This window comes from Dasypus novemcinctus, chromosome 30 (assembly GCF_030445035.2).
Source record: "Dasypus novemcinctus isolate mDasNov1 chromosome 30, mDasNov1.1.hap2, whole genome shotgun sequence".
NCBI classification, from domain to species: Eukaryota; Metazoa; Chordata; class Mammalia; order Cingulata; family Dasypodidae; genus Dasypus; species Dasypus novemcinctus.
In genome coordinates, this window is record NC_080702.1 from 35,795,323 (window position 1) to 35,807,109 (window position 11,787).

Genomic DNA, 11,787 nt, shown 5'->3' on the forward strand with positions numbered 1-11,787 from the left:
AGAAGTTTAGGGTTGTCTCTCTAAAACAGCAAGAGACTGTTTACTTGTTCACTGTCTAAGAGGTAAACCTAGACCTAGGTAGAAATGGTCATGAACAGGAAGGTGCTGATAGCAGGTATGGGAGGAGTTATTAATCAATGCCAATGTTTCATGTTACTAAGGCTCTCAACATTCTGCCCTGCTAATATTTTTAATATAAAATACCTAGACCTCTTCCATTAAACATTTGCATGACAATAGGGACAAACTTGTTTTTGAATTAGTTTTAGGCACTCTCTAAGATACTGTACATAAATTATATCATTTAATTCTGCAACCTCTTCAGTTATTGCTGACCTTACTTGGGGAGAATTCAGTTAGTAATTGAGGGTGCTGAGATTTGATTCTTCTATTAAGGTTTGTTCATATCACACACTCACATATTGTTTTGATTTCATTGTATTTGGAATTTTCTCTGAAAATATTTTGTAAATGCTATAACATTTTAGTCCACCTTACGGTTTTTTTTTTTTTTTTTTTTTTACTTAATTGAATGTTAATGATAAAGTTGCCTTAGGAAGCAGGGATGACAGAGGATGAGAGACGTTACCACCTTGGTGATCTGTCCTTATTCAGTGGGCACAATTCCTCACAGGTGTGTCTCTTTTAGCTGCATCCATTTCTGAAGAACATCCAATTTAACAATTCTGCTGGTGATCCAGTGAATTTGGATAAGGAAAGGAAATTTGAAGTGAGGTATGACATTCTCAACTTTTGGAATTTTCCAGAAGGTTTTGGACATAAAGTTAAAGTAGGACATTTTAACTCAGATGTGCCACGTGATCAACAATTGTCTCTTTCTGAGGAGGTGATAGAATGGGCCACAGGGTTTTTAGAGGTAGGTAGGCCACAACTACAGTACTTAATATTACACAAAAGTAACAAAATCTTGCAATGGATATTTTATTAGTGCAGGTTCTCTAAAGAAAGATAATCAACATGAGATATCTGTAAATAGTAAATGAGTTAATATAGTTCTGTTATGGGACCAAGGGAAGTACATGTCCAGATTCTGCAGGCAGTCTGCAAACAGGCATTCCAGTAAAGGTCCCATGAAAGTCCTTGATGAGTTTACAGGAGATATTGGCTATTCAAAGAACAGGGAATTTCTCTCCAAATGATGAAATCACTTTCTATTTTAAGGCACTGAATTGATTGGATAAAACCTTATCCATTGCTGACAGCAATCTCCCTGGTTGATTGTATATGTAATCAGTCATCTATGCAGTCAATTCACTGATGACTAAAGTCCATAAGTGTCCTTTATTACAATTAGCCCAATGTTTACTTGATCAAACACTGGCTGTGTTAACACATTGACCTAACCTTCACAGCAGTTGTCTTCCTCCTTCCTGTTAAGTAAATGTTCACATTATTAGTTTAACCACTTACCTTTACACAAGAAAATTTTTCTCACATACTGTCCAGAGGATGGGAAAAGAAAACATTTATTTAAAGATACATTTCTAAATTATTTTATTTCATATCATAAAATAAGCCTGACATCGTATAAATAAATTTGATTTAGGCATTTAAAATTTAAAATTGTTGATATCCAATACCCCAAACAATCTAATGGTTGGAGAAGTAAATACACAGCTGTTGAGAACATGTATCTGGTTTTCTTCCCAGACTCCCCACTCTGTATGTAGTAAGAAGTGTTTGCCTGGATTCAGGAAAACCTTTCAAGAAGGAAAAGCAGCATGTTGCTTTCTTTGCACCCCCTGCCCAGAGAATGAGATTTCCAATGACACAGGTAAGTTTTGCCCTCAAAAAGGTCCCCACCTCTCCTTTATATCCCCTGACCACACAAGGTATTGGAAAGAATCTGGAGGAAAACTACAGAAACAACTTTCTTATTTCCTTTGTTTAGTAATTTCATTTTTATAATAAAAATATTTCCCTTTGATATAACACCCTTTCTATGCCCTTAAGTAATTTACTTGAGTCATTGTTGAGACACACTGAAGGCCAAATAGTTTCTGGGAAGACCTTTGTTGACCATACCAAATTAATATACCTTTCATGCCTCTCTTGGAATTTAACACATGTGATTACAAGTACCTGCTTACCATCTTGATTGAAAGAATGTTTAGATTATAATTAAGTAATGTGTTTTAACCTTACTCCATTTCTGTGTCTAAAACTGTTCACGACACAGAGCAGATGTTCAGAAAGGTTGGAAATGATTTAGGGAATGTTTAGTTCTATTGCGTCCAACATGAGGATGAAGTAACAAAGTCTTAATGAGGAATTTCAGTTCCTGTTCTCCTCTAGTTCACAGGTAATTGGGGAGGTAAATATAGACTATTTTTGCCCATGCTTAAAATATGCTCTAAATATTTGAACAGGGTCCTAGGGACCAGTACATTCCTTGGGAGGAGGGTGTGATGGAATTCCTCATAGCGGCAGTCACATTAGTATTATGTAAGAAGAGTGGAGGATGTGATAAAATCTTAGCCAAATTATTATATATAAAAAATAAAATAAAATAAAAGGAAATAGTCACTGCACATAATATTCAGAATTTCAGAGTACCAGAACAGTTTCTATGTGACAGGATCTCACAGAATATTCGGTATGTGGTTTGAGACATGATGTAGAAAAGTGCTAAATATTCTTTACATAATATAATTAACATGTTAAAATTATAAATATTCATATATTAAATTCTAGAATCACTTCTATCGTTGGAAATTTTTAAGTTTCTTTTGATAATTAGTATGTAGTTGAATTTCCTGAAATGCCTACTATTATTTCAGTTATTTGAGATCTGTTGAACTGATGAAATAACAAGGAATTTAGTCAATGTGGAAAAAAGGTTCATGTACACATTTTTATATGGTAAGTTTGAATAAATGTTCCATGTGCACATATAAAGGAATAGTCTAACCACAAATTCATTTCCCAAAAATATGGAAATTAAGAAATACACTATTGAGGAAGTGGGGCAAGATGGTGTCTGACTGAGTACACCTTTGTCATCTCTCTTGTAAAAACCTGGCTGAGTGGGAACAGAATCCTCCCTGAGGGGGTAGTCTGGTAATTTACAATGCAGCAGGTGTCTGCACACCATACCCAAAATCAGGAAAGCATGAACAAATCCAATGAACAAGCTAAAAACCAGGAAGAGAATCAGAACATTGAACAACAAATTAAACTCTCAAAACATTATAATATGGATCAATTTAATGAAGAGAAGTAGGAGATTAAGGATGTTAAGAAAACAGTTGGGGATCATAGAGAACACATTTTAAACATATGTAAAAATGATAACAGATATGATGGTGATGAACAGTACCATCCAAGAAATCAAAAATACACAATCAGCAAACAACAGCAGTTTTGAAGAGGCAAAGGAAAGAATTAGTGATGAGTAAGACAGTACATCTGAAGTCAAACTAATAGTAGAATTATTGGTAAAAAGAGAGAAAAAAAATACAGCAGGGATATAAGGACATAAATTACAATGCAAGATACTCAAACATGCATCCCAGAATGAGAAGAGAATGGAAAGGGGACAGAAGGGGTGTAGGAGGAAAAAATGGCTAAAAGCATCACAAACCTATTGAGGGAGATGGATAAACATGTCCAGGAAGCACAACGTACCCCAAACAACTTAAATCCCTAAATGCCCACACCAAGACATATTCTTGTCAAATTATCCAATGGTCAAGACAAAGAGAAAATACTGAAAACAGTGACAGAAAAAGAACCATTACATACAAGGGAGGCTCCATATGATTAAGTGCTGATTTTTCATCTGAAAACATGGAGGCAAGAAGGGAGTCATATATCATCCACAAGGCAGTAAAAGGAAAAAATTTCCAACCAAGAATACTCTATCCACCAAGCTAGCTTTCAAAAATGATGGACAGTCAAAATATTCACAGATAAACAGAAACTAAGAGAGTATGCCAACGAAAAGACTGTCCTTCAAGAGATACCAAAAGGAATTCTCAACGAGGATAGAAAAAAAACACATGAGAGATAGAGTTGAAGGAGACTGTTAGAACAACTAAGAAGAGAAAAAGAGTGGAAAAAAAAAGAACCCAAACATATCACAAAGACAAATCCAAAGAAAATATGCCTAATAAAATAATTCCCTGAAAGTTATAACAATGAATGTCAAGGGATTAAACTCATCAGTTAAGAGGCACAGATTGGAAAAACGTGTAAGGAAATAAGACATATCTATAAACTGTCTACAAGAAACACATCCTACCCAGGGATTCAAGGACATTAAAAGTGAAAGGCTGGAAAACAATCTTACAGCTAAACAATAACCAAAAACGGGCCATATTAACATCAGACAAAATAGATTTTAATGCAAAACTATCATGAAAGACAAACAAGAACACTACATACTAGTGAAAGGGATAATCTTTCAAGAAGAAATAACAATCATAAACATTTATGCCCATAATGAGAGCACCTTCATATATATGAGACAAACACTGGAAACCCTAAGTGAAAGAATGGATGTCTCTACAGTTATAGTCAAGGCTTTAATATACCACTATCACCTTTGGACAGAATAACTCAACAGAGAATCAATAAATAAACAAAGGGCTTGAACAATATATTAAAGGAACTTGGACCTAATAGACATATACAGAGCATTACATCCAAATACAGCAGGATTTATATTATTCTTAAGTGCACATGGATCATTCTCCAAGATACCCTACATGCTCAGTCACATTATTAAGATGTCTATACTACCCAAACTTATCGACAAACTCAATGACATCCCAAGAAAAATCAACACAGCATTTTATTTAACACTTGATGTGGTATAATTTTATATTTTCATTCTTCTTTATTTTTTAAGGATATATAAATAATAAAAAGTTACTTTTTTTGTCTTTATTTTTTAATATTACATCAAAAAATATGAGGTCCCCATATACCCCCCACCCTCCTTACCCCACTCCTCCCCCCATAACAACAACGTCCTCCATCATTGTGAGACATTCATTGCATTTGGTGAATAAATCTCTGAGCACCACTGCACCTCATGGTCAATGGTCCACACCATAGCCCACACTCTCCCACTGCTCACCCAGGGGGCCATGGGAGGACATACAATGTCTGGTAACTGTCCCTGCAGCACCACCCAGGACAACTCCAACCCTGAAAATGCCCCCACATCATATCTCTTCCTCCCATTCCCTACCCCCAGCATCCACCATGCCACTTTCTCCACACCAATGCCATATTTTGTTGATTACTAATCACAATATTTCATGAATAGATTACCAGTAAGTCCAATCTAAATCATACTCTATTCCTCCATCTTGTGGACCTTAGAATGGTTGTGTCCACTCGACATCTATATCAAGAGGGGGCTTAGAGTCCCCATTTTGATGCTGGATGCAATTTTCCTGCTTTCAGTCATAGACACTCTTGGCTCCATGGTGTGGTGTTTGACCTTCTTCACCTCCTGCTTATCTGAGTGGGGTAAGTCCAATAAACCAGAGTGTAGGAGTTGCAAGTCTGTTGTGGCTCGGGGCCCGGCTATCACATGATCAGTCCAGAGATTCAGGTCCCCTGGGTGTACCTTAAATTCCAACACCAACTACAGTTCTGGTAAAAGTAACAGGAGAGGCTTGTGGACAAAGAAGTGATGACTATTCTTATGGGCCTGTGTGCCTGAAATTTGAACTAGTCCTAGAGATGCAAGGTGCCCAAGATTTACCTCCTGAGAGCCTCCAAATTGTTCACATGTGGCCACTATCTAAGCAAAACTCAGCATGTAAATTCATTACCTTCCCCTCACCATGGGGCAAGACTACTGGGGATGAGCCTCCGTGGCACAGACGGATTACCACCAATCACAAACTGGTGATGCAACTAGAAAAATGCCTTGAATAAAAGGGGGAATGGCAAAGACAAATGAGTATATATGGCTAAGAGTCTTTAAAAAAGTGTCGGGAATGATGATGGGAAAGAGTGTTGCAGTGGGGGTAGTGGTGGGGTGGGGGCGGTCGGGTTGAATGGGACCTCATATTTTTTGAATGTAATATTTTTTAAAAATGAATAAAAAATTAAAAAAAAATAAAGGCAAAAGTTAGAGAATAATTTTAAAAAAATGGTCCTTAACAGTCTTGCAGGCTGACCTTTAATTTCATGGGGTATGAAACTGGGAGTCAAGATACGCTGCCCTTTGGAGTCACAGACAAGGTTCCAATTCTGGCCTCAGGACTCTCTTTCCTACACTATCTGGAGAGCAGTGAACTGAGTCAGGCTTGTTGAGGATTATTGGCAGGAATCCAGAAAAAAATGTGTGAAAAGAGACACACCCATCACTGAAGGAAGCTGCTCTTACCCAGACCCTGTGATTCCCCAGAACTGCCAAGAGCTGCGCACACGTGGAGCCTAGAGGCTTCTCAGCTGGTGTTCTCCACTCTCCTCACCCTCCACCCTTTTCCTGCTCTTCACCCCAGAGCAGAGGAGGTTCTTCTCATCCTTCTTGAGTTGAGGCAAACGACCCTTATGTCTTAAAAGCTCATTACTTATGACTTAAAGTAAAACTTTTGTCTTTAGAAAAATAAAAATAAAAAAATAAAAAATATAAAAAATAAAAAAGTGTCAGGAGGTCATCAGATGTGTCATCCTAATACCCACATCATTAGGATCCCAGAGACAGCACAAGCAGATACAATCCCAGTTTCAGGTGCTCCTGAGGACTACAGAGAACACAGGTTCTATGATCATGGAAATTGGCTCTGGAGTCCAGCGCCTTGTCAGTGGACCCTACTTTGGAATTTCTGTTCCTGTGTACGAAGGAGTTGTACTCAGATATGAACTTTCTACACATGCCTCTTCTGCTCACTTTTACTGAACCTATAGTTGGCCTAGATTTGGTGTTTATCCAGAGGACTTTAATCTCTGGACTGGTTATGTACATGCTGGGCTCTGAGCCTCAGCAGAGTTGCAGTGCCTACTCTCTGGTTTGTTGGACTTGCATATGTCAGCTAACAGGGAGGTGAAGATGGTCAACCACTGCACCAGGGAACTGAGAGTGCCTCCAACTCCAAGCAGGAGTATTACATACATCAACCATGTGGGATCTAAACCCCCTCTCAAGATTGTGGCAGAGTGGACATCACCAACCCAGGGTCCTCAGGTTGGAGGAATAAAATATGGATTAGAGTGAATTTATTAGTATTCTACTATAGAATTATTGCATCTAGTAATGGAGGAAACTGTAGCATTGATCTGGGGAAAGTGGCCATGGTAGTTCCTGAGGACAGGGAAGGGGAAGAAGAGATGAGAGGTGGTGACATTTTCAGGACTTGGAGTAGTCCATAATGATATTAGAGGGGCATATGCTTGACATTATATATGCTGCTATAACCAACTGAATGGACTGGGGGAGAGTGTAAACTACAATGTTAACTATAATCCATGCAGTGCAGCAGTGCTCCAAAATGTACTCACCAAATGCAATGAATATTGCACAATGATGAAAAATTATGCTGTTGTGGGAATATTGGGGGAGGTGTTGGATATGTGGGAGCCTTTTATATTTTTTATGTACCATTTTTTTGAGATATATGTACCTTAAAAAGATATTTTAATATAAAAATACAAAATTAAAGAAATACACAAATAAACCATGGTTTCAAGTAAATACCACAATAAGATTTATAAAATGTATAAAACTGGAATTTCCACATTTCAAGTTTCAGGTAATGCAGCTAAAGATATACTCTGAATATAATATATCATCCTAAATTTTATATATGTGTGTGTGTACTATTAGTATGTATATTTTAATGTAAAAATCTGAAGTTATAAGTATCACAAATTAAAATAAGAACAGTAAATATAAAATAAAAGACAATATAATAAGTATGAAAATAAAATGTAATGAAAGACAAATATGAAAGGATAAATACTCAAAGCTAAGTCTAATGAAAGTCAAAACTAATAAATTAGTAGAATAATGAATTAAGAAATATTACATAATAAATGATTTAAAATTGGGAAATATGTACAGAATTTTTAAATCAGAAATGGATAGTATAAATAAATTCATTCCAGTTTATGTGAAAATTGAAATGAAATTCCCAAATTCCAAAAAAAGTAAATATTACCATATACGTCCCAGTAATAAAGGATAATCTGAAAAGATTCATATCTTGTTAGGATATTAAACCATAGTTTAAAATGAGATATCTTCTCAAAAAAATTTTATAAACCTATGGCTTTCCTGAGAAATCCAAACAAACTGTAAAGGAAAAAAGAATAGTTATCTACTCAAACTTTTCCAGATACTAGGAAAATGTGAAAAAGACTTCACATTTAATTTTATGAGAAGAGCTTAACATTGGTACCAAATTCTGATAAAATTTTTGCAAGAAACAAAATTTACAGATCACTTTTTTTCTTGAGACTAAACTTACATTTGCTAAAAAGAAAAGCTGCAATCCAAATCCAGCTATATTATGTAAAGAAGTTATTGTAATGAAGTTTGTTTTATGCAAAATAATTCAGAAAATGAACCCCCAGAAATGTAAAAACTATCATTTCAAAAAGTTCAGGAAAACATTTGATAAAAATCAGCACTCATTCATTATTTAAAATTAAGCAACAAAAATAAGACCAAATTAGAAATAAAAGGGAACAACCAAAGTAGGATAAAATATGTAAAATAGATCTAGCCAGTGAGAAATCATATCTGACATATATAGAATGCTTTTACAAAAGCAGAAGATAGACACAAAATACGGTAATAAAAATGGCCTGACTGGTGCACAGGCTCTTCCCAGAAAAACATTTTGAAATGTGCAATGCACAGATGAGCTAGTGTTCAGATTAACTAGACACCAAGAAATTCCAAACAAAAATCATGATTCAAAAGCTAAAAAGAGGCAACAGACTTGGCCCAGTGGTTAGGGCGTCCGTCTACCACATGGGAGGTCCGAGGTTCAAACCCCTGGCCTCCTTGACCCCTGTGGAGCTGGTGCATGCGCAGTGCTGATGTGCACAAGGAGTGCTGTGCCAGGCAGGGGTGTCCCCTGTGTAGGTGAGGCCCACACGCAAGGAGTGCGCCCCTTAAGGAGATCCGCCCAGAGCAAAAGAAAGTGCAGCCTGCCCAGGAATGGCATGGCCCACGCTTCCCGTGCCACTGACTACAACAGAAGCAGACAAAGAAACAAGACACAGCAAATAGACACAGAGAACAGACAACCGGGGGAGGGAGGGAATTAAATAAATAAATAAATCTTTAAAAAAAAAAAAAGAAATATTTGTTTAAAAAAAAAAGATAAAAACATTCCCCATAATAGCAAAAATTAACTTCCATGTCAAGGTTCTGACAGAAAAAGGTACAACTGGAATGCATATTGTTTGTTGGAGTTTAAACTGGTGTAACCATTTATAAAACAGAATGGCATTATTTACAAAGATGTTTATATAGCATATGACCCAGTAATGGAGCATCATATCTGTACTAGATGTACAAAGATGCTCAGAGCAGCATTATTGGTAATAACTAAAACCCATAAGCATTTAAACTTCTATCACCATTAAAATATGTAAATAAAATATGATGTATTATTATATTGAAATCTATCCAGCAATCAAAGTGAATAGTTTATACAACTTTAAAAAGATCACTGTATTTTAGAAATATAAAATAACAAGTGGTGGAGAGGAGTCGTAGAAATTGGAACTCTAGTGACCTGTTCAAGAGAATGTAGTGTAGCTCAGCCCCTGTGGAATGCATTACAGCACATCCTCAAAAATTTAATGATGCAATCACCATATGACCTGGTAATGCACTTCTAGGTTTATATTAAAAGTGAAAAGAGGTTCTCAGAATAGTAATTGTGTGCAATGTGTGTAGCAGCATTATTCATAACACCAACATGTGGAAATAATCCAAGTGTCCATCATAGCTAAATTGATAAAATATGGAACAAATCAGAGAATATTATTCAGCCACAAGGAAAAAATGAATTTCTGAGATATGGTGTTACTTGAAAGAAACTTGTAAATATTACACACTTGAAATATGGAAGTTACAAAAAGAAAGAGATTGTACTATATTACTTACAATAGAATTCTAGAAGTATCAAATCTCCAGAGTCAAAAGTTTAGTAGAGTTTACTAGGTAATGGGTGCAGAGTGAAGAGAAAATGAATGTTTAGCAGACTAGATGTGTTTGTAAAAAGAAAATGTATTTGCTGTGACATAGAAGAATCTCACAAAAATAGTACTGGGTCAAAGGACCCAAGCAGAAGGAATCTAGGTTACATGTCAACAAGTTAGCATTTTTGAAGATGTGGGAGATGAAATTATTTGAATTTAGGAAAGGGGCTTGAGATGGGCTGCTTAACAGAAGAAAAATATATACAGATTATAGCACACAGTTATATGAAGTCAATGCACACAGAGAAACAATGGCTAAAACTACCCAATGTGTTTCTTTTGGGGTCTTGTAAATAAGTTAAAATTACTGAACCTGAGCTGATGACACATTGCTTTTCTCACCAGATATGGACGAGTGTGTGAAGTGTGCAGATCATCAGTATGCAAACAGTGAGAGAAATCACTGCCTTCAAAAAACTGTGACCTTCCTGGCTTATGGAGACCCTTTGGGGATGGCTCTGGTCTGCACAGCTCTTTGCTTCTCTTTCCTCACCGCTGTTATTCTTGGGGTCTTTGTGAAGCACAGAGACTCTCCTATAGTCAAGGCCAATAACAGGATCCTGAGCTACATCCTGCTCATTTCCCTCACCCTGTGCTTCCTCTGCTCCTTACTCTTCATCGGTCTCCCTAACACAGCCATCTACATCCTCCAACAAATCACATTTGGAATTGTGTTTACCGTGGCTGTGTCCACTGTCTTGGCCAAAACAATCACTGTGGTTCTGGCATTCAAGGTCACTGCTCCCGGGAGAAGGATGAGGCAGTATTTGGTGTCAGGAGCACCTAACTTTGTTATTCCCATTTGCTCCCTGATCCAGATGGCACTCTGTGGCATCTGGCTGGGAACCTCTCCCCCATTCATTGATAAAGATGAACACTCTGAGCCTGGTTATATCATCATTGAGTGCAATAAGGGCTCACCCACTGCCTTCTACTTTGTCCTGGGATACCTGGGCTGCTTGGCTCTCGGGAGCTTCACTGTAGCTTTCCTGGCCAGGAACCTTCCTGACACCTTTAATGAAGCCAAGTTCTTGACCTTCAGCATGTTGGTGTTCTGCAGTGTTTGGGTCACTTTCCTCCCTGTCTACCACAGCACCAAGGGGAAGGTCATGGCAGCTGTGGAGATCTTCTCCATCTTGGCTTCCAGTGCTGGATTACTAGGCTGCATCTTTGCCCCAAAGTGCTATATTATTTTTTTAAAGCCAGCTAGGAACACTCACCAGGGTTTAAGGTATCAAACACATTCTAGGGGTAATAAGTCTTCTTAATTTTTAACTCATATGTTTCCTATAACAAAGAGGGGGCCTGATAAAAATCTACCAAATGCTTGCTTTCAGGTATTAGATAGAAATATAATGTACTTTTCCTTCAGTTATCACATGAGTTTCCTACAGTCTGTCAGTGTTCAGAAACACATCTCTCAGCCTTCTAAATTATTTTTAATCTAAACTTCGTAATTTGGTTCCTCATTTCAAATACAGTGATGAATATGGATATTCTGCCTTCATTGTGTGTGTAATTACCAAATTTACACATATTCTCCCATTTTATTTTGCACTTCTGTTTTTTCTAATATACCTGGTA

General features: G+C 36.9%; 1 pseudogene; it reads left to right on the forward strand.

Annotated features, from left to right (window-relative positions):
* The window catches only part of LOC131276783 (vomeronasal type-2 receptor 116-like), a 34,202-nt pseudogene extending 22,731 nt beyond the window's left edge, over positions 1 to 11,471 (forward strand).
* Positions 11,472 to 11,787: the final 316 nt, after the last annotated feature.